Source organism: Cupressus sempervirens, chromosome 10, assembly GCF_028749045.1.
Source record: "Cupressus sempervirens isolate cs-2001-9-10 chromosome 10, ASM2874904v1, whole genome shotgun sequence".
In the NCBI taxonomy this organism is placed as follows: domain Eukaryota; kingdom Viridiplantae; phylum Streptophyta; class Pinopsida; order Cupressales; family Cupressaceae; genus Cupressus; species Cupressus sempervirens.
In genome coordinates, this window is record NC_143127.1 from 125,725,429 (window position 1) to 125,750,942 (window position 25,514).

Here is a 25,514-nt window from a genome sequence, read left to right on the forward strand (position 1 = left end):
TGTCACAAAACTCCCATCCAAAACCAAGTCATTAAGAGTGTCTTCAACAGCCAGCTTGTCAATATGAATGTTGGTTTCATCTCCAAGAAGGGTCTTTGCAATATAATGTAAAGATTAAAGAAAGGAAGTAAAAACAGGGGAAAAAAAACACCTTGGGTTTCAAGAACAAATCCAGAAAGAATGTTGTGAATGCACAAAGAGTTTGTCTGACCTGCTACAGTAATTGTCATGTTTTTTAATATGTACACCCCTTATTGATTTTCACATCCTGCAAGACAACAACTTTGTTCACAGTGCAACATTTTTATTGTTTTCTCAACATTCCTATTAAAATTAAATTATATGAGGAGGGACTATCATTTCTTATTTTTGAATTTGACTATTCTTAAACTATTGAATTTGACTAAGGAAAGTGCAATTTCACACCATTTTCCATGTTGATGTTGAGATACAGACCTGTGCAATCCAATCTCCCAAGGAATAGATAGCACCACTTATCGCCATCTTTGCCAAAATAGGATTTGTTATAAAGCGATGTTAGAATAGTTACTAAAATGGTCATAAATTATGTTGTTATAGTAAAAGAATACTCTAACTTAAGAGAAAAAAACTATACAATATTAAAACATGATATCTTGCTTTAAAAACTAAAAAGGTACCTATAACGAAGAACTTCATTTTGACTTGCTAATTGGTTGTCACTATTAACTATAAGCTTATCTTTAAAGTTTGAGCTTCACTTGGTTTCGAGAATAGTTAAATATTCTCTACTTAACAGGGCCAACCACGTGAAGGTGGAAGCTCATTTGGCCCCTCCCCTCCCCCAACATCACTCTAAATTCCCCATTAACATTTAATAACATTCAATTCATCCATTTTTGAAATAGAACATTCAATCATTATAATCACATGATAACATTCATTAACACATAAAATTCATAAACATATAACATTCATGAATAATTCATTAGCACAATATTCATTAACACCCAACATTAATGAATAATATTCATTAACACAATATTCATTAACAATATTCAAGAGTAAGTCATTCATGAATAATCATATCTTTTTTGCTTTCTTGCCGTTTCTTTTTTTCATAAAATTTCTAAGAGGAATATCAATGTCCTCGTCATCCCCATTAACATTTAATAACATTCAATTCATCCATTTTTGAAATATAATATTCAATCATTATAATCACGTGATAACATTCATTAACACATAAAATTCATAAACACACAACATTCACGAATAATTCATTAACACAAAATTCATTAACACGCAACATTCAAGAGTAAGTCATTCATGAATAATTCATTAACACAATATTCATTAACAATATTCAAGAGTAAGTCATTCATGAATAATCATGTCTTTTTTTCTTTCTTTCCATTTCTTTTTTTCATATAATTTCTAAGAGGAATATCAATGTCCTCGTCAGGATCCCCCTCCTCTACTGGTTCTAACACATGTCTCCTCCTCATCCGTTTAGGAACATCATGAAGCCGCTACACCAAAGGGGGGTCTGCTGTAATAACAAGTACTTCATGAGGTTAAATTCCCACCATTTTATATTAGCAAATTACGAGTTTTAATTTAAGTAAAAGAACTATAAATCAAAAAATTAATTTAAAAGAACAAAACATAGATTTTCTTTACCCGAATGTGCCACATGATCTACCTACTGATCAGTTTGAACATCCTCCGGCACTCGTTCGGCACGACATGATTCTATATCCTCAACACAAAAAGATTACACCAAGTTCAATTAAAGATGTTAAATTGTATTAATAATTACATAATTATTTTTAAATAACAAATGAGCACCTCCATCGATAGTACAATTCACATCAGGGGCTTCATGATGTTGTGTATGATCTGTGTCAGGATTAACAGGTTGCATTGCAATGTCATGCACATTATTATCAAATAAATTGTTGCTCAAGTATTCAATTTCTAATATATTTTTTGGCATATTTACCTATGCACATGATGCAGGAGACTACTCGGTTGGAGCAATGGAAGCTTGCCGTAGGCATTCAGCCACTGCTGCATAGCCTTGCTTGAAGGCATTTTTTTGTGTTCTTCTATGGCCTCCAAATTAAAATCAGTGCCCTGCATTTTTTTATTAATTAACAAAATTATTTGCATTTTATAAATAATTTTTCTTTGCAATTCATTTATTGCTACTTACAACACATGCTTTGATTTTTGAATATCCCCCAGAGCCAAATCTGTGTTGCCCAACCTTTTCCAGCCTCGCCTTTGTTGCCTTTGATGTGTCCTGCAACCTATGAAAAGTTTGAAATATGTTAGATCATATAGATATAAAGATCATTACTAAATAGTGGATTATTATATATTGGTATGAAGGTTTTAGCATAAAGTAACATGTTCCACCAAAAATATGAAAAAGGGGAAGAAAGTATAGCATCATACCTTTAATTGACATGTGTAATCATGCTATTTATCCATGGAGTTCATGCTATTTATCATATTAGAGTCTAGACATGTTCTGCTTTGCATTGCCATTTATTGAAGTTGTTTTAAGTTTTAATGCATTTATTTTCTATACTTTTGAAGGTATTCTCATTTGGTTACTAATGTTGTATATTGTGATGTAGATTGCAATTGAGACTGCATCATTCTCCAAATATGTTGGCTTTACAGGTGTCCGTCTTCGATGGACAGTTGTTCTTGATGAGCTTTGATTCTATGATGGATTCCCTATTGTAAATGATTTCAATCATATCATGTGTACTTGTTTCAATGGTGCATCTAATATTGCACAAGTTGGTGGATTAGCTTGCCTTTCTCCAGAAGGGTTGAAGGTAAGAAGTGCTCTTCAAAATGGTTGTTTTGACAGATATGTAATATCCAAGTTTTTTTTGTGTCATATTTTATCATTTTCAAGTTATGTTTTTTGATAAGAGACATTGATAAGGTAGCAAAAGGAAAATAAAGCACTCATTGATAATTTACCTTATCTATTCTTTATCAATGATTAATTAACTTACCTAATTCGTATGAATCATACTTGTTCTTGCTGATATGAAAAGAAAAAACAATATGTCAAAAAAGAGTCATTGATAAGGTAGCTATTGTCAAATTTTTTTTGACCTTTCCTCTGTTGGATTGAGATTTCTTATTATAAGAAAGCATGGTTTTGGTCACAGAGATCTGCAAAGCTGTAGGGAAGTTTATTTGAGACTAAAATAATGATCATTCACTTTAACTTGCATTAGTGCTAAAATCTTTCATATGATGATTATTAATGTGGGATGCTCAATTTTGTTGCAGGCCATGCATGGAGTTGTTGAATTTTATAAAGAGAATACTAGAATCATTGTGGAAACATTTAATTCACTTGGTTTTGATGTCTTTGGAGGAAAAAATGCGCCATGTGTATGGGTTTGATTTCCTAGTCAAAATTCATGGGATATTTTTACTAAGATCCTTGAGAAAGCACATATAGTTACAACTCCAGGAAGTGGGTTTGGACCTACAGGTGAAGCTTTTATAAGGGTGAGTGCCTTTGGTTATAGAGAGAACATATTAGAAGCTTCATTTGTCAATATATCTTCATTTTTCAATATATCTTATGTAGGATTTATGTCCAGATTGAGATTGAGATTTATAAGCAATTGTGTCAGCATATGAATTACATACCTTTCATATTTACAATAACAAAATTTAAATAGAGAAATTGAGGATTATGCGTGGTAGTATGTTGGAGAAATAACTCCTATTTTAGGGATTTTGACAAAACAACATAGCGAGAAATATTGAATTCAAAAGGATGAGAATGTGAAGGAACAAGAGGTGCAGGTGAAGGTTCAAATCACATGAAAAGTCATTTGTACACACTGTGAATTTTTTTGTACATTATGTTTTATTTTAAGAGTGCTCCCCGAAGGTAGATGTGTTAGGCTTGGTACTTTGTCTCTTTACTTCACTAATATATGTGTTTGAATTAGTCTACACACAAATAATTAACATGTTACCAAAGCTGATACACCTTTTGTGAGCTTGCAAGGAGCTAAGGAATGGAAGAGAAAGATTGGAAGTAGGGTGATATCAAGAAAAATCTCTTAATGAGTTTCCATCTTTAGAGTTTCCACAGGAGAAAAAGCAGGGATTCCCTAAAAAGGATAATCTATTGGTTGGGTATAGACACATAATCCATGTGATCAAAGCTTCAGCAACAACGAAAAATACTAAAAAAGAAGAATGGATTTTAGATGTGGTGGAAACGCTCAGCTTTAAATTCTTTAGGATTCTCATACTACATTGTTATGTGAAGATAGAGATTAGATTTTGTGATGCTTCACACTTAAATCTAATGTATAGTGTATATGCACTTCCTTTTTGATATGCAACAAAGCACAAAATGGAATTGATGACAGTATAAAATAACAATCACTAACGACAACATTATATACTATTATCATAGTTAATAGAATAATACAAAATATGGGATTTGATATCTTCAATGATGGATTTCATCAAGATTTACATGCAGATTAAGTGCAGATTTGATGCACACATGACCCAAAAGAAAACAGGGGATAGGAAACTCAAGATAGCAAGCAATTATTGTAAAAGAAAGAGAAAGTCAAAAAGTATAGTGGTCAAGGCGTTGCCTATTTTTATGACTCAAAATCTAACATGGTACATCATATCACAAGATTCGGTTGTCACAACTTTGAGTAGGATTTTCTTAGTTGAATTCGAGTTTGAGTTCAGCGAAGATAAAATTTGAGAAAAGAACCCATAGGAGACATAGGCTCTAAAATTTGTCACTAAATATGAATAAAGGGCTTCATTTTGTCAATATATCTTATGTAGGATTTATGCCCAGATTGAGATTGAGATTTATAAGCAATTGTGTCAGCATATGAATTGCATACCTTTCATCAATAGATAGATTAAATTAAGCTAGTTGAAATTGTTGATACTAAAGTTGAACCCTAAATTTTCTCATTAATGTACTAGTAGTTAATACTATTGCATACTTTTTTGGATTTGCTAGTGTACTTTCTTTTGGACGCTGCCCTTTCTCCTTTGCATCCAAAATGAACTAATTCCAGTCCCTCATTGAAACAAAGGGAGGACGCTCGTACTTGAGGTTTAGGATGAGGCTCTTTCTATATGTGTCCCTCACAACCTTAAAATGTCTGGCAGCTTTTTGTAACAATTTCTTACGATAAAAAATATTACTACCAAACTCATGCTCTATATCTTTGATGAGCTCATCTTTTCATTTTTGAGATTGGTAGTTCCACCTTTTAAGAAAAAACACAAAATTGTTAGATATAACTAGTATAAGAAAAGACCCGAATGAAAGGCAAAATGTTGCACCAATTAATGATATGAAAAAAAATAGTGGGATAAAATTAGTTCAGTTATGATGTACAGCAACCTAGTACGTATGGTGGACTTGAATCTTTACAGTGTGAGGTCATAAAGCCTCCTATAAAATGTATCATTTCCTAAAAAAAAATTCATGGGATAATTAATAGTAAAAACCATTAAAATGAATCATATGAAAGAAGACTCCCACTTTTGGTCCTCTGTAGAAAAATTGGTTAGTATCTTCTACTGAAAGCATGAAATTGCAATGTACCAAATTATTAAACTAGGGAATTACTAGTATAGACAAAAGGTCATTGATAATTCAGATGATCCTACCAAACCCCTAATAAAAATGAATTCTAGAATAATTAAACAACTTGCACAATACGACACACTAAAGAAGGTCATGAGGCATCACTCCACATCAAAAGCCCTTGCATTCACCACTTCCTATCATGTTTACATCTTGCAAGAAAATCCTTATTACAATATAAGAAATAATTATTTAAAGTACCTAGAATCTTAGGACATTTCAAAGGCATTAATTCATTATCTTCAATCAACAAAAATGTCTCCATAGATCCCGTGCTAGAAACACGGGTAGCTCCAGGAAATGACGGTGAATTATCACAAAAAAAATAATACACTATATGATGCATCCCAAGATTAAAGTACATATTATCAACTCATAATTAACAAAAAATCAAATATAGAAAAACAAGGATTTACCAGCAAGATGTCCCCTTGTTGCCGACATTGCAGTTGGCAATCTCGTACGAGCATCTGTCAACCTCGTAGGAGTCTCCTGCACTAGATGACTTGAACAATACATTGTTAGCAAAGACATTCTGAAATAATAAAAGTAAGAGTTAAGAAGTTTTGAATGTTCAAAATAAAAAATTCCTTCTAACTTGTCAACTAAAAGATTATTTTACCAGTGGCAGCCAGAGCTCTGCTACTACCGGCCTCACCGTGTTGTCCTTGACCAGGTTGTGGATCAATTGCCAAAAATTCCTGTATAACAAGAATTTAGTAGTTAAATTTTCTCACAACTCTTTAAAAAAATTGCATCAATAAAGTATTTTTGCACATATTACATATTTTACTTCACAACATAAAAGATTATAAAATATAAATCTTTATTGAACTTTTGTTATAACTAAATATTCATTGGAGCTTACTTCATAACGCTGAGCTTGCGCTTTCAAATCTGATAGCTTCTTCATCATCTCCCCGGGTTCCATATTTGCCTCATCCAAAATTTTCATTGCTTCTATATTAATTTTTCTAATTTTTTTCTTCAACATTTTTATGAAATTGGGAGTATCAACAATATCCTCATCAGAATGCATAGCTAGTGACTCGGTGCTTACTGTTGTTGCTTTACCCTTATCTTGAACATCAAATTGTGAGAGGAATATCAGTAAAACTATCATAAAAACTCAAAAACCATAAATAAAATAACATAATAATATAACATTTTTCAACTATCTAATTTGTACAATTTCAAAAAGGTTTACCCTCACTGAAGAAGGGGTGGGAGTAGCATCCTGGTGACCTCTATCATCTGTCGGATCCATATCGTCCTGTCACAAAGATTAAACATAAAAAATTTAGCTAACTAAAAGCAATAGACAGCAAAAAAAAACTTATTAAGAAAATGGTAAATAGTACTTACAGCCCTCATGATAGTAATTTTGTTTGTATCTATGCAATTTAAATGGTAATCAATTAGCAGTTCTTCCCTTGCACTTATTGATTTTATTGCACAAACAAAAACTTCATTCCCCTCATGCGCCTCAAATATGCAATTGGGTTGCTTACTAGTTGAAGAAGGTCGCGTACTATTTATAAAACCTGCAATATTACCTATTTCTTTTGGTCTCCCATCAATGTACATAGCAAATCTTTTACTTTTATCATTTTCTTTCCATTGTATATAATTAGCTGATACCCCATACCTACGCATACCTTTTTTATATCGAACAATTCGCATCCAATCATTATAATTGTAACATGGACTGACATACTTGAACAATTCGACAACTTTGTTGTAACATATCTTTATTCCATCCATGGAAAATAGGCCCAAACCATGTAATGAGGATGGAGCAATGCGATATATCCTCTCATTAACAAAAAAATCTGTGTTAATTGGAGGTAGCTCATTGGGTATCCATTCTTTCTCAATGTGTGAGTACCGAAAGGGCACCTTGATGTCGCCTTTGGTCTCATCATCATAAGAACATGACCCCCCTTAGCAAGGAAAAATTGCATGTTTTTATCAATTTTTTTCTATTCTTTTAACCTCTAGTTGATCTCCCTCTTTTAGCCGTACTACATGTAGAGCTTTCATCTACCATTTCCTCATTTCCCTCATTTGATGTAGATAGATCTGACAAGTACCTATTTGGTGGGTCTTGCAATCCATCAAATGGAAAGTGAAAGTGACATATATAAAATGTAGTAAGTTGAAAGTGATTATACAATTATATTTCTATAATTATATTTGTATACGGACCTTCTTTGTCTATATATACATTATATGATTATATAATATGTCTATTTATAACATACATGCTCAATGATAAACAAGAAGAATATAAGAAAATTATGTCTATTTATTGACTTATACCTGCTAATCCATGTCACTGTGCACAATCCACGTTAAACGGGTCAAATCTCATGTAGTCAATTTACTGTTTGCAAAAAGGGTGACAATCAGACACAATATAAACATTGGTAATTATAAATAACATATGTTGTAATCATTAGAAATGAACACAATAAATATGTAATCAAATTTCTTGAATATGTTAATCATTTACCTTAAGTTAGCTAAAAATTACATGATACACATTTGCTACAAATAACTTACAAGACAACATGAACAATAGGCAACATTGTAAACATGAACAAATTTCCCTTATATATGGAATGCAAGATCGTCAACAGAAGGGGTGACGATGTACCTATATTCAATTGACTATTTGCAACAAGGGTCATAATCAGACACAACATAAACATTGGTAACTATAAATAACATATGTTGTAATCATTAGAAATGAACACAATAAATATGTAATCAAATTTCTTGCATATGTTAATCATTTATCTTAAGTTCGCTAAAAATTACATGATATGTGTATGCTACAAATAACTTAGAAGACAACATGAACAATATGCAACATCATAAACATGAACAAATTTACCTTATATATGGAATGCATGATCGTCAATAGAAGGGGTGATGACATTTGTAGTCATTGATTATCTTCTTCTTCTTCTTCTTCATCATCATCATCGCCATCATCACCATCATCATCGCCATCATCATCGCCATTATCACCATCGCCATCATCATCATCATCACCATCATCATCATCATCACCATCACCATCATCATCATCACCATCATCTTGATCGTCATCATCTGCTTCTTCATCATCTTTAATATCTTCTTCTTCCATAACATTATACTTTATCGGCCTTCCTGTATACTTTATACTTTATACATCATCTGCTGACAATGAAAGCTTGAGATTGCGAGGTTCTTCTTTAAAGTGTGGCCATTTTTCCTCTATTTCCTTAAATGCCGAACCATCTGCAGGCATTCGCATAATGTCATCTTGACTTCTATTGCGTGCATGGTAATCCATAAATTGTGCCAAGCTATTGCACTTGAATAATCATTGCAGAAGTGGAATAATGGGAATATGCCGAAGAACCTTGCGAGGCACCTTTTTTGTTAATCGATCTGATTGATATCTACTAATATGACAAGTAGGGCATTGTGTTGCAAATTCATGTTGTTTATGATATATAATATGATCGTTCGGACATGCATCTATTGTTTGATACTCCATTCCAATATCTTTCATGATGGCAGATAATTCTCGATACGAGTGAGGTAGAATGTTTGATGGTGGTAATAAACACTCACCTATCAACCTACGACCAAAAAATATAATTTCTTAATTTAAAGAATATTAATTATTACACGAACCCAATGTTAATTGTAAGGGAACTACGAGTAAAATAATGAAAGAAGATGGCATACCTTAACATACGTGTCGTTGCTACATTGGATAAACCATTCATAACCTTCAAGTTCACCAATAGCAATACAAGGGCAAGAAGAGTTGTTTTGGAGCCTTCATATAGGGACTGGTGTGCCTTCTCAAGTAAAGGTACATCAAACTCTGCATCATCATCACCATCATCATCATCATCATTATCATCTTGATCATCGTGATCTTCATCATCCTGATCTTCTTCCATGGTATCATTACCTTCTACTTCAATATTCACACCTGCATGTTCCCTCGTTTGGAAATCTGCATTCTCCGAATTGTCATGGTCCATAACATGAAACTCAAGGATGTTGACCTATATGAAAATGATGACCTTATATTAACCATGACCATGATGTCATCATCAAATCATGTCTTATGTAATTTATAAACTATTAAAATACATACCAATGGGCGATACTCGTTTCCCCCTTCAATGTGACCATGTTGCCTACAATGTTGCTTAGCTATTGTGATTAGATATCTTCGAGTCTTTAAGCCCTTACACATTTTACAAGGACAATAACATTTTCCATCACCTTTTCTTTTTAAGTTAGACCACAGCCTAGCAATTATCTCCCTATTTTTTTGTGCGTTGATATCATCAAACATGGTCTTTCTTGAATGGAATGACTCATTGGTGGAAGAAGGATGATTTGTTTGCAACCTGCAGATGGAGTAGTAAGAGGAAGACACCTATAAAAAGGAGTTAGGTCTCTAAACCAAGTAGGAGTTAGGACATGCTAGAGTAGGGTTAGCCCAAGATATTTTGGAATCTTGAAGAACCTGGTAAAGGGTATCTAGAAAGGTGAAAATAAACAAGTATTTTTACAGCTACAAAGGAGGAATCGAGAGCATTATAAATAATGAAGAAGAAACTTAAATCCATACAACTTCACCTCTATTTACAATTTGACCTTTCTGCAAGTGAAATATGACAATATACAAAATTTCCAATCACATTTTCACTTTAAAAAGAACACCAAATATACCTTTGCTACAATATTTCTTCAAATTCTTTGCTATCAGATTCTTCAGAACTGCAAGCTTCTGTACAGAAAAAAGATGAGATGTACTAAGTAATTTTTGATGGGAAATATTTAAACAAATCAACTATCAAAAAAATAATTAATGAAATTTAGTTGCTTTATTATGTACTGAAGACTTGGCAAGATGTTCCCAAGTCTATCTATAGAATGCCTATCTGCATGGTTGTTTACAAATAGTCTAGTATGGTGCCGCTTTTAAACAACAAAAAATGTCATTGGGGCTGGTAATTTGGCTCAAGAGATGTACAAGCCTGTTGACACCACAGAAATTTTAGTTCATCATATAGCATTCAGTTGTCTTCTTTAACAAAATCCAAAGAGAATACAAACTAACTAATGAGCCATGTCTATCTCAATTGAATAGCAAGTACTATAGTGAGTATTAGGAAACTGACCTTGCGAATAGCATCCAGTTCATAAAGTATTAGGAAAGTGACCTTGCTAATTAGTTTAACATAGATTGGTGAACAGAAAATTCATAATAAAAATTTGATTTTTTTCCACATTTGTTCAAACCATATAATGAAACGACAAAAAATGAATTGTATACAAAGACCATATTGTAGGCTATCCAAGTTGAAAGTGAATAGATGACCTTTATGGGGTGTTGTACCAAGTGGAGCAAGTATGTGAGAGCTTGAAGATGAAGGGCTCCTATTTTGGGGCCAATATTTGGTGGTTTCGAGGTGCCTAGGGAGAACCTTTGATGCTAAGTCTTAGTTATGTAGACTTTGGAAAATTTGGTGAGCTCTCTACGAGTTTTTACCTGCTATATCAGTAGCCACTATGCCCTATTCCAGACCTTCAGTATTCTGATTGACATCAATTATAAGTGTGCATCCAAATGTTAGCTACAATTGATTGGGGTGGCTTTTAGTGTGTATCAGTCTAATTTGACATGTGTGATGGTAGTATCAACGTGTTATCAACATCTTACATTATTTAGAAGAGGTGTAGTTCAGTGGGTAAATGTTCAATCATTGTGGGAATGGTATTCTATACTTTTTGTTAGGTTAATTTGTGTTGTTGCAGTAGTCTAATTTTATAATCTCAATGTTGTATCAGTTTGTTTCAATAATGTTCTTGTTATTTTGCTATATTGTAATGCATCTCACTATAATGTCCCCTTTTTGACATGACATTCAATAATAAAAATAAAAAGTAAAAATATAAAAAATTAAAATAACATGTAATATAATTATAATTTAATTAAGTTTAGTGAATGATCAAAATAAATGCAATAAAGAGTTATGAGTATTGAAGGATTAAGATATAAAGGAGAGACCATTCTATGAGAAGAGAACATGAAGGAAGCAAACAATCATTTGGAAATAAATTATTATTCCGTGAGGTAGCAATGAAGGGTGGCAACTCAATTCCTTTTGAAGGGTGGCAATTCTTTTATAAATAAAATATCAAGGGAAGATCAATAGAAATTCACCATCAAATGTCATTTCATTCAACTAGATACAAAATTAGAGATCCATTCAAGAATCAATTTATGAAATCATTACACACCAATATATCAAATCAGCATTCATTCAATCATCACTATCAACATTTGTTAAATCATCAATCTTGAATCCATCAAAGTAAACCATTCAATTGTCCACCTATCATCAATTGGGAATCAAATATCAAAATAACCAAACAATCAGACCAGCAAGCAAACAATCAGTCACTTATACAGGAAAATATCGACTATTTGAGTATCAACCATTCTAGCATCCAATCATTTAAATATTTATAATTAAGACATCAATTGGTTAAGCATCCACCCATCAATCCTTCAAGAAACAATAATAAAGAGAAATCAGACAATTGACAATGATATATCAAATACATCAAGATATCAGTTTTGAATTCTAGTTAGTACTTGCAAACTGGACAGGTTCTGGGCCCATAGGGTAGGCTAAGGATTTGAGGCAATATTTATGATATATATTCCACAAAAATTAGCATAATTGGTATAAATACTAGGTCGTTACTGCAGAGCATAAAAACTAGTTGATTAGGACATTTAGCAATTCTCGATTTGGGTACTCCATTTCAATTTGTTTAAATTGTTTTGTCCAATGTAGGTTGATGCTTTTTAGTTTCAACGCTGAAACCCAAAGTGTCATATTTGGTAGGCATGTTTGTTCTTATAGCCTTAAATTCATTGACTGTTATTTTAAGAAAAATCTATGGCGAGACTTATTTTTTAGATGCATGATGATAAACGATTTCCACATTGAAAAGTTTTATGAGAATTCCTAGGTTCAACAGCCATGTCTTTTCTAGGGCTTATAGCATCTCTTCTTTTGAGCTTATGCAAGTGACAAAGTATGAGAAGGGTAGACTTTAGCATTGGCTATTGCTTTTTTTATTATTCCATTGTTTATTATTTTTCTTATCTCATATCTATGTTTATTTTACATTTTTTCATTTCCACGTAAATTGTGGCCTGAGGGGCCACACCTTTTTATATTGATTTAAGAAAAAAGATCACACATAAGGGTGCATCTATAGCTAACTACCTAACATCTAGAATCATATTAACAAAAAGGTTCATATTCATTCTCAAACATATTAAATTGTACATCAGCATAGCCACCAGGGCTAGCCTCCAAGAGCAATCTAGAAAATTTCCACTATTCAGAAGGGTGACAAGAATCATAGTCCATTTTGCAAAAATCATTTTCCAGACCAATACACAAGCTTTCTCAAGAGTATAGAGAATAGCCCAAGCTTCCATCTAATTTTTAGAATGAGTACTTAAGGAAGTAGAAAAGAAAAAATAAACAGGGCTTAAAGTTCCACTACTAGTACCACCCATTCTTGTTGGGCGTGGATTACTCCTTGAAAACCAATCTATATTGATTTTGAGGAAATCATTTGGGAGGGGAGACACTAATCTAAATGGTTCACTTACTTGACTTTCTGAACTCTCAGATCAAACCTATTTTGTGAAGAAAGAGAAAAGCATTGATCCAAGTGATTAGCAATGTGGAGATCCAAATGAACAGTTGACTGAGATAGCTCTTGTTTCGACAGGCCACCCTCTCATGAAATCTCATTCATATTATAATCTTGTACGATCTTATCATAGCAAAGGTGATTATGAAATTGCTGGCCGCTACTACGTGGCATCAGTCAAGGAAAGCCAGAAGCCACAGGATTTTGTGTTGCCATACTTTGGGTTGGGACAGGTTAAATAAAATTGGGAGATCTTAAGAGTTCTCTCTCAAATTTTGAAAAGGTTCTGGAGGTTCACCTTGAGAACTGTGAGAGCTTGAAAGCTGTAGGCCATATATATGCTCAACAAGGGCAGTGAGAGAAGGCTTTGGAAATTCTAAGGAAGGCAACTCACATAGATCCACGTGATGCTCATTCCTTTATTAAGATGGGTGAGTTATTGATATCATCAAACCCCAGTGCAGCCTTAGATTCTCTTAACACAACAAAGTCTCTTCTGAAGAAGAGGAGAGAAGATGTACCCATTGAATTGTTAAACAACATTGGGGTTCTTCATTTTGAATGTGATGAACTAGAGTTGGCTCAGCAAACTTTCATGGAGGCATTAGGAAATGGCGTTTGGGTTGAATTCATCAATAAAAGCCCCAGTATCAATTCTGAAGTTTTTCCTGTGTGTTTAAAGGATATGGAATTCTTCCATCGACTAGAAGAAAAAAGTGTTTCACTTGAGTTGTCGTGGAATAAAGTCACAACACTATTTAAATTGAGTTGCTTTTTAAATACTATTTAAATATAATTTAAAATATGAATTTATCCATGAGAAATCCAATGAATAGGTGCTCCTGCATCATAGATGGAGATGCTGATGCAAGGTATGATGTTACTGACTTCCCTCTTAGTGCCCTAGTCCACCAACTCATACATGAAACCATGGGACAAAAATGAAAAAATGTTGGATTTAAACGCTTTTTCGATCGGTTATTAGGAGTATGAACGAGGTTTGCATGTCAGATTCGAATGAAGCCCTAAGATTCATTCAAAGCCCCCACACCAATATCGGCATGGAGGCTTCGAGTGAAGCCCCCTGGGACCTTCATTCAAAGATTTGGCTTCATTTGAAGCCCCTAAAATTTAGCTTCCCCACTTTCCATCTGATTTCTTCATTATGGAAAGTGGGAACCATTATTGTGGCCCTACCCAAGAACAAAATTTTATCACATAATTTTCCTTTTGTTGACTTCGTGATCTTTCTATGAAGCAAATAAAATAATAACTAACATTTTCTATGTTTCAAACTTCTATGTTGACTAAAAAACATCTGCTGAAATAACTTTATTTGACAAATTCCATTAAAAAATTATAACCTTTTTCAACCTAGACTTATATTAGACATTTTATAAGTTACACTAGATTAACATGTTTAAAAGTAACTACACATATCTAAATGTGTGCACTACATAATGTAAATCAAATCAATCTGGAATATTTCCAAGATATAAGTTAAATTCTCATGGATCATTTAGAAGTCATATGTCACAAAAATCTTTAAGTGGGTTACAATTTCTTATTTTTGAAAAATAAATCAAATATTTAATAAATTTGAAGCTAAGATTTATTTAAAATAATTTTAAGATATATATTCAATTAAAAAAAAAATGATAATAGAACTATATCATTGAACATAAGAGGAACAAAATTTCATCACTTGATTTTCCTTTTGTTGACTTCAAAATCTTTCTGTGAAACAAATAAAAAATAAATAAAATTTTCTATGTTTCAAACTTCTATATTGACTACAAAACATCTTCTCAAATAACTTTATTTGGTGAATTCAATTTAAAAGATTAGAACCATTTTCAACATAAACTTATACTAGGTTTTCAACAATTTTCAAACTTCTATTTTGACTACAAAAGATCTCTTGGAATATAGATCATCCATTGTTGAATATGTAAAATATTTCATATACCATACTATTTAATCTTGCCAGGTTGTTTGAACAACTACATGACACTGAAAAAGAAAATCTTTTGTACAGGCTAATATTGTTCAAGTTTCCTAATTATGTGGATGCATATCTACAACTTGCAGCTATAGCCCAGGCTCGAAATGAGATCCAACTAAGCCTAGAATTGATTGGAGATGCACTTAAGGTGGATAAAACCTTAGTAAATGCGATTACCATGCTTGGCAACCTGGAACTGAAAACAGATGACTGGCTTAAAGCAAAAGAAATAATTAAAACTGCACAAAATGTATCAGATGGTAAGGATGCTTATGCTGACATTTCTCTTGGGAACTGGAATTATTTTTCAGCTTCATGCAATGAGAAGAAGGATCTAGATGCGAAGGGAATACATCTTGATAAGGCTAGGGAACTGTATTGTAAAGTGTTGGCTCAGAGACCTGGAAATGTCTATTCTGCAAATGGGGCAGGCATTGTGCTAGCCGAAAGGGGTCATTTTGATATTGCAAAGGAAATTTTCACACAAGTTCAAGAAGCTGCAGCAGGAAACATCTTTGTTCAGATGCCTGATGTGTGGGTAAATCAAGCACATGTTTACTTTGCACAACGACAGTTTGGGCTTGCAGTGAAAATGTATCAAAATTGTTTGAGGAAATTCTATTTTGGCACTGACACCCAAATTTTATTATATTTAGCTCGATCACATTATGAAGCAGAATAGTGGAAAGATTGTAAAAGAACATTATTAAGAGCGGTACATTTGGCACCCTCAAATTACATGTTACGCTTTGATGTTGGTGTTGCCATGCAAAAGTTTTCAACTTCAACACTTCAAAAGCAAAAATGTATTGTTGATGAGGTTCGTCAATCAGTGTTTGAATTAAAGAATGTGCTCTGTGTGTTTAGCCAACTGTCAGTAGTGCCAAGCCCTCATACACATGGAAAGTTTCAAGGATTAATACAGGCCGCCCACTTTGCAGCCCTATATGATTGCTTTCACAACCTGCCATCTCCGTGCATTTTTTCTATATGTATGCTAATTTGATGTAAGGAACTGTCAGGCTATGTAATTGTATGATTTGATCATGAGAAAAACTTTGTGGAATAATGAAATATGATACAAGAAACAAGGAATATGCACTATGTTTCAATGAATTTTTAAAAATGTCAAGGTTGATTTTGCAAGATGAGCATCATAGAACTTTACAAAATTATGAAGACAAGGCAGATTTTGTGTTGCTGAACAAGAAATCATATTTCTAACTAAAGTATTGACATAAAAAGTTTAGTAACTATCCTAGAAAGTAATCTTGATGAAAGAGAGCATATTCTTAAAGTAGTGGCTTGGTAGAAATCCATTAAAAGTGTCCATTAAAAAACACAATACAGCCTAAATATGTCAGTATATGGCAAAGAGTTTTACATGGCATTCCTGGGATAAATAGAATAGTAGTCAAGCCCTATTCAAGAATGAAAAAGCTTGTTATTTTCTAAGGAGAGGACTTCTATCAAGACGAATCATTAAATGTGGAGTGCACTTTGTAATAGACACAAAAGATTGCATGAAAGTTGTGAAAGGGGTGCAGAAGATGCTTACTTTTTCCTTGCAAAGTAACAAGTAGTTGGTGTTGTTGTTTCTATTCATTTTGATTATGCAAAGTAGCCAATTACATTTGATAAGAAACTCAGTGTCAATTTAGACAAAATCCATTTCAAAGGAAGAAGACCTGATAAAGATAAGGCTCTTCAAGCCCTAAGGAGATCAAAAGCGTTCAAAATTCTAGAATCCTACATAGTCGAGAGAAGACAGAGTGTGCAGAGTTTCCCCTAATAGTTGAGATCATGAACATAATCCAAATAGGCGGTTCGTGGAAAGTCGCATAGTATGAGTGAAGAGTCTAATGAGATGATACACTGCATATCATAAAAAGTGGAAGAAAAACCCCCAAAAAAACTTTAAAATACCATGTGATCGGAGCATGAAGGAGGTTGCAAGAACAAGAGCTAAAACAAAAGCGTGATGACATTCAAGAAAGCACAAATGGAAGTCCACAATCATAGCAATAAGCCACAACAAAGTTTTATTACAATGTTCTATAATCAAACGCACCCGTCAATGATCTGTAACAGACGTGCCCTTGTGCCATTTTCGATGGAGACTAGACTTTTTTGCTTCCCTTGCGCCAATGTTGATGGAGACCAAACTTTTTTGCTTCCCTCGCACCAATGTTTATGGAGACTGGACTCGCAACTTTGCCAAATGAAATGTGAATTACATTTTTGCCCCTTTTTTTTTTTTTATGCTGTCGTGTGTGTCACAATTCTGACAAAATTAACTTGTCACAATTACGACCAACACGGGCATGTTATTAAAAAAAATAAAAAATTTGCTTTATAATGAGACCAACCAACCCATTTTAAAAACTTGGTCACGATTTAGGGTGAAATGCACTAGTGAGAATTTCCTAAACTTTTTAGTGGTGTAGTTCTTTTTTAGTTTTGATGCATAGATTTTTCAAAAATTGCATTTTTTGATGACTGTGCCTATCTAATCTTACATTTTGCAACTTCAATTACTCTGTATGGGCTCATCTGGACTTGAAATCAGGTTCTATTTTTTTGAAAGTGTGTTATTTTTTGTCTACTTTCCAAATCTGTAATCAAATTATAAGGTTGTGTGGAAAAAATCTCACTTTTAGAATTAGGTCCTTTTCTACATTGTAATGCTTTGATATAACTTCAAAAATTTTGTATATCTGAGATACATTGTAATGTTTTAGTTTTGAATTCCAAAAGGAGGTTGTAAGAGGCAAAATCAGAAGTCCACTAAGGCCAAAATTGGCAAGTGGCCATTGTAAATGTACTACATATAAAGTGCCAAAAGCATCTTTTTTTTTTTTTTTTGGGGGGGGGGGGGGTGGTGGGTTCTTGATTGAGTGAAAAGGTGGGGTGTTTCTTGGTGTTGTGTTCCTCTTTTCCTATTGTTTTCTTTCATTTCTTGCATCATGAGAAATTTCAAGTTTCCAAAATTAACACCACATAACTATGCTACATGGCCTACTAAAATGTGGTGTCACTTAATGCATAATGAAGTTTCTCAATATGTAGATGGTACCCTTCCCAAACCAACAGGTGATCAAGTATCTAGAAGTGAAATCTTTGCTTGGGAATCTACAGATAGGAAAGCCCTAGGTAATATTTGTTTGGGGGTTGAAGACAAGATCATCTATCAGATCCATAAGTCTAATACATCCAAAGAAGCTTGGGATACCCTCAAAAACCTATATGGTAAAGTGTCGAGGGAGGATATTTACAAAATTGAGGATGATCTTGTCTCCCTAGGTCCTAAGACATTTGATTCCATACAGGACTTCATCATAAAGGTGAATGAATTAAGAACAAAACTTGATGATTGTGGGAGTCCTATTAAAGATGACAGGTTAATCCATCTCATTCATAATAAGCTATCATTTGAGTACTCCATATTTGTTTCTTCCTACAACACCACAAAGACTACATTAGGGACTGCCTATCAGAAACTTACTTTTGATCATTATGTTGAACTGTTGGATGAAGAAGAAAAGAAGTTACAATCAATGTGGATTCTCCATTTGACCAAGTCTAAGGCTTTTGTGGCCAATAATGAGGGTTCTCAAACTTCAAATAAAGGAAAGGGCAAGAAGAAGAAGTGGAAAAATAACACACAAGAGGATACAAAAAAGACAACACCATCATCAAATCAATAAGGAAAGTCTTCCTCAAATTCAAACAAGAAGGGGGACACTAATAAGGAGAAGGAAAAGTGTGTTTATTGCAAGAAGTTGGGTCATGATGAACATGAGTGTTATCATAAAAAGATTGATGAGTTAACAAACATCATTAAGAAACACAATGTTCCACTACCTAATGCTTATAAGGAGAAAGGATCCTCATCTTCAGATTCAAAGGGCAAAGGGAAAGTACTTATGGCAAACTCAAGTTCTTCAGCAGAATGGATTCTTGTCTCAGGTGCCTCATATCATATGGGTTCCTTAAAAGGGGATTTTTCTTTATTGAAGCAATCTAAGGTACCACACATCTTTGTAGGAGATAATACAAAAATGGAAGTTGAAGGGAAAGGACATGTGGGGATGGAAAATGGAGAGTTCAAAGACGTTCTCTATGTTCCTAACCTAAGCTCTAATCTCCTCCCAATTTACCAAATCACTCACTTTGGAGATGGAAATAAAGTTGAATTCCTTGCAGATTTAGTAATGGTATGCACTCTCAAAGATGATTCATTGGTTGCGGTGGGGAAAGTTAATCATGACACAAGGTTGTATTCTTCCTCCCACTTTGTGCCTAAGTCTCCTTTGTATATGAGAAAATATGATAGCAAGTAATACTAATCTATTAAAAAACAAAAGCATTAATTAGCATAAAAATCATAACATATAAGATAGACAAAGTGAAACCCTCAAATGAGAATATGAGACATGGAATGGCTCTCCCAATGAGGATGGTCACTTGATTTAGGGATAAGTCTATTATGTAGATTTGGGATATATGCTCAAGTTTCAAAATAGCTTCAATGGATTTTGGATTTTTGGTGTGGATGATGGCTTTGATATGGATTTGGCTTCTCAAACTAGCGTTATAACTTTAGCTCAAGGATTGTGATAAAGTGACTTGGGAGAGGATTCCTTAAATAGGCCAAGGGCTTGAGGGATGGAGGGTTAAGATGCAAGGAGAGATGAAAGCTTTAGGGAGGGCTAGGATGTATTCAAAGGGGAGAACATGGATTGTGCTTGTTTAGCACCAATCAGGGAGTGACACATGTCATAGGGTCATTGGGTGGAGGAAAGGGCAAGGATGAGTCAACAAAGGAGTCTCAAGGCCTTAAATGGCCCTCGTAATGGCTTGTAAGAGCTTTTAAGAGCATGTAAGAGCATTGAAGGCTTTGTGGTTGGTATAAAGTTTTATGGTTGGGATATTTTGAGGGAGGAGACTTTGGTTTGGCTTAGGAAAGTCTTAAGCTCACTTAGGAAATGTGACAAGGTTAGGGGGGGATTAGGCTTGGGTTAGGATTAGATTAAGGATGTTAGAGATGTGCAAGTGGATGGCATTCATGAGAGTGGGTGAGTTAGTGGCTAAGCTAGGTTAGTATGGGTGGATGGGGTGGATTAGGCTAAATGGAGGATTAGGGATAGGTTAGGGGCTTTTAGATTTAAGGATTTTATTTATTAAAGTGATTTTAATAAATTTGGGATTTGGAATTAGATAGGAGAATAGGATTAATTGATAAATAATAGGTTATTTGATTTATCAATTAGGACTATAGATAATTAATTAAATTAATTAGCTAGGGGGTGGCGTAGGATTAATTAGATAGGAATTTAATTAATGATGCCTTTAGAGATAGCTAAATAGGATTACCAAAGCGGTGTAATCAAATTTAGGTGTCTACATTTTGCCCCTCTTTGACATAGTGTTGAGACAACACTATTTCAAAGAAGTTCGAACAGAGACGACACGAGGAAGATGTTTTAGCAACAAGGTTGCCCCAGTCTCAGATAAGAAGAGGAGAGACTAGACTTAGAGATGCCCCCTCAAGAAGGTGAAGAGGAGAGAAGATGAGGCTTGACAGCTTCTTGAAAAGCAAAAAAAATTGGGATGAATGAGGAGACTCAGATAGGCTTAAGAGAAGAGGTTTAGTTAGCTCAAACTCTCACTACAGGAGAATGATAAAGGGAGAATTAGAGGCACAAGAGGAAGCAAGCTTAAGATCGCAGGGATTGCAGAGGATGAAGGAGCGGAGCACTATAAAAAGGAATCCAGTATAGGGAGAGGGATGATGGGATTATAAAGCTGATGCAATAGGATTTCAAAGAGTCAGATTGGCAGAAGATGGGTTTCGGAGATCCCTAGGACTAGGATTGTGGATCTCGATAGATGAGGCTTGGTGATTGATTGGATTGATGGATCCTTAAGACTAGGATTGTGGATCCCTAAAGCTAAATGTGAAGATTGATTCAAAGAGATACTGATGCAAAAGCTAGGATAGGAGAGACAGATGTTGGATATGGATGGGGGATAATGGAGATGAAGGGAATCCATTGAAGCTTTTTGAGCAGGGGGATACTTCAAAGAGAAGTACCACCATGTAGTTGAGCACTAGATTTTCTATAGGACTATTGGTTAATTACCAAGGTTACCAAGAACATCAAGGCCTTTTCACCAACTGTCTAGAGGACTGACAAACTGACTCAAAACAAACATGCAAGGATTGCCCTAGCATCACACATGAATATCAAAAGAATTAGAGTGGAATAGACACTGGGTAACCCACAAGTAGAAAAGAAAAAAAAATAAAAGACTTGATCAAGACCTTACGCTCAGAGTGCCCCATTCACAGCATACCATGATATGGAAGATCGTGGCAACCTTGAGGAGGGAACAAAAAGATTGCTTGGAAAAGATACTTCAAGATCCAAAAGGGAAGATTCCAAATCAAAAGAAAGTGAAAATCCAAAAGAGATGAAATGTCCTTTTTCTGATTTTATATGATATTTCAAGCCTCTAATGAGATCTTTAAGATCAAACAACCAATCTTTCAAAGATCCACCAATTTCTCAATAAACTCCAAATCGGGTATGCCGAAAATAGTGCCAAAAACTTCACAACTTCACATATTATTAGTAAATCTGAAAGTGGACATTTTTATAGAAATTTTAGAAGCATAAAAGCTTACAAAATGAAATTTTCAGATCTGTATAACATTTACACAACAGCTCCCAAATGGAGGATAAAAACAATGCTCATCGGGCTGTCGAAAATAACACAGAATAGCTCGAAAACACCACAAAAATACTAATAATCTATCTCAGAAGTATAATCATGACCAAATACATATATTCAGATCTGTTTTAATATCTAAAAGTCTGAAATACAGCAGCAACCCAAACTGATATGAAATACTCAACTGGAAACACCAAACTCTTACAAAAAATACACTCGAAAAATCACAAATCTGCACTGTTCAGCACAAAGGAAAACTCTGCATGAGCATGCACATGGAATGGCTTTAAAATCCCATCCTTATTCTTCCTAGAAACCTACAAACTCCCATTCTTGGGTCTCCTTCTCCACAGGTTTGGCAGCCTCTGAAGAATAACAAAGAAATGAGCAAAAATCAAGTTCTGGAATGAGCCCAAAATGCCTCCAAACCCCTTAAAAGAGGGCATAACCCTAACTCAAATCCAAGAGGGGTTAATGAAATATAATTTAATAATAATTTTTATTTATTAGTCCATTGGTTTCCAAAGATTAGCCCCTTTTGCCGAAACTTCACCTTTTTGGAGCCTGCCTGCCTTAGCAAAGTTTATTATTTTTAATTATTTGAAAAGGGGACATGACAAGTTCTCCCCTCCCAAATATTGCTTTTCCTCAAGCAATGAAGGTTGAAATTCTCAAGAATATGTGCTCCTTCCCAAGTTGCATCCTCTAGTGGTAATCCTTTCCATTTGACCAAATGCTCTATGACGCTTCTGTTTCTCAATCTTTTCTCTCTTGTATCCAAAATCTTTTCTAGTATCAAAACTAATTTCCCTTCATCATCAAGAGGTGGTAATTCTGTAGATACTATGTTTTTCTGGCCTATAACCTTCTTTAGGCAAGATACATGGAAAATATTATGTATTTTTCTATTTGGTGGGAGCTCCAACTCATAAGCTACCTCTCCTACCTTCTTGATGATCTTATAAGGCCCATAGAACCTTGGCTTGAGTTTCTCTGCCCCACTCCTCTTCAAGGTGCTTTGCTTATATGGCTGCAACCTAAAAAATACCAAATCTCCCACCTCAAAAGATCTTTCAATCCTTTTCCTATACGAATATAACTTTTGTTGGTTCTGTGCATGTTGTAGATTATCCTTGAGGGACCTTATTATGTCTTGGCTTTGCTTGACGAAATCACTTGCTGTAGTTACTCTGCTCTCAAAAAGTATTAGATCAACAAAGGAAAGGGCATCATAACCATAAAGAGCACAAAAAGGAGGCATACCAATAGACATGTGATGAGATGTATTGTAACAATACTCCCCTAGGTGTAACTATTTCACCCAAGCATGTTGTTGATTTGAAACATAGTTTCTCAAATATCCCTCTATCCATTTATTAACTATCTCTATTTGTTCATCTATTTGAGGGTGATAGCTAGTATTGGGAGTGGGTTCAATTTCTACCAAATGAAAGAGCTCCTTCCAAAAAGAGCTGAGGAATCTACTATCCCAATCACTAACAATGTTTCTAGGCAAGCCATGTAATCTAAAAATTTCCTTGAAGAACAATTTGGCCACTTGTGATGCCTTGAAATCAGATGTGATAGGAAAGAAATGTGCATACTTAGTTAGTCTATCTATCACCACATATATGCAATCCTTACCTTGAACCTTGGGCAACCCAGTGATGAAGTCCATGGAAATGCTTTCCCATTTTTGTTTAGGAATAGGAAGTGGCTGCAACAACCCTGCAGAAAAATTTTGCTCACTCTTGTTTTGTTGGCATATCATACATTCCTTAATGTGTTTAAGGAAATCCTCCTTCATACCCTTCCATGAAAACCACTTTCAAATTTTCCTGTATGTCTTGAAGTATCCCTGATGACCAGCCAAAGGTGTGTCATGAAAGGCCCTCAATATCCTCTCCTTAGTTTTTGATCCTGGCACTAAGAAGATCCTTTTCTTGTAATAAATCAATTCATCAACAACCTTGTACCTATTATCATCCACTAACTTATCCAAAATATTGGTGGCAAAGGAATCTTTAGCATACTCTAAAATTATGAAGACTTTCCAATCAGCAGAGATAGATGATAAGGAACACAAAGTGCGCTTTCTTGAGAGAGCATCAGCAACCACATTATTCTTTCCTTTCATGTATTCAATATCAAAATCATAAGCTTGCAATTTGCTTACCCATTTTTGTTGATGATCATTCAAATCCCTTTGGTTCAAGAAGAACCTGAGGCTATTATGGTGTGTCTTTACAATGAATCTCCCATATACCAAATATTGTCTAAACTTATGAACTGCATGCATGATTGCCAACATTTCCTTATCATAGATGGGGTAACCTTTCTCTGATTGATTTAATTTTCTACTCTCAAATGCTAATGGATGTCCCCTTTGAGTTAGGACAGCCCCTATACCTTCTCCAGAAGCATCACATTCAACAACAAAAGGTAAAGAGAAATCTAGAATTGCAAGCACAGGGCATGAACTCATTACCTCATTAAGCTTATCAAATGTTTTTTGTGCCTCTTCTATCCAAAAAAAAGCTCCTTTCTTTGTCAAATCAATCAAGGGGGCAGCAAGCTGAGAAAATCCCTTGGAAAATCTCCTATAGTAGCTACACAACCCGAAGAAACCTCTCAACTGTGTAAGATTAGTGGATGGAGGCCAATCCAAAATTGCTTGGATTTTTTGTTGATCAACCTGTACTGCTTTAGAACTTATAATATGTCCCAAATATAGGATCTCTATCAAACCAAACTCACATTTAGATAGCTTAGCATAGAAGGATTGCTGCTCCAAGATTCCCAAAACAATGTCTATGTGCTTTAGATGCTCTTCCCATGTTTTACTGTAAATCAAGATATCATCAAAAAATACTAAAACAAATTTTTGAAGATGGTGGTTGAATACCTTATTCATACAAGATTGGAATGTTGTAGGTGCATTAGTGAGGCCAAATGGCATAACAAGAAATTCAAAGTGCCCATAGTGATATCTGAAAGCAGTCTTTTCCACATCTTCACTCCTCATTCGGATTTGATGGTACCCTGATCTTAAGTCAATTTTTGAGAAGTATACAACACCATGTAACTCATCAATGAGTTCATCTATGCATGGTATGGGATACCTATTTTTTATGGTCTTCTTGTTTAGAGCCCTATAGTCTATACACATTCTCATTGTACCATCCTTTTTCTTGACAAGTACCATAGATGATGCAAATGGACTAGAGCTAGGCCTTATGAATCCCATGTCTAGGAGTTCTTTAATAGTTTTTCAAATTTCTTCCTTATAACCTCTTGGATGGCAATATGGGGTTGTTATAACTAGTTTGGCAC

General features: G+C 34.3%; 1 pseudogene; it reads left to right on the top strand.

Moving 5' to 3' along the window:
• The first annotated feature begins 2,756 nt into the window (after positions 1–2,756).
• LOC149532934 (protein CTR9 homolog) overlaps positions 2,757–25,514 on the top strand; it is a 38,957-nt pseudogene continuing 16,199 nt past the window's right edge.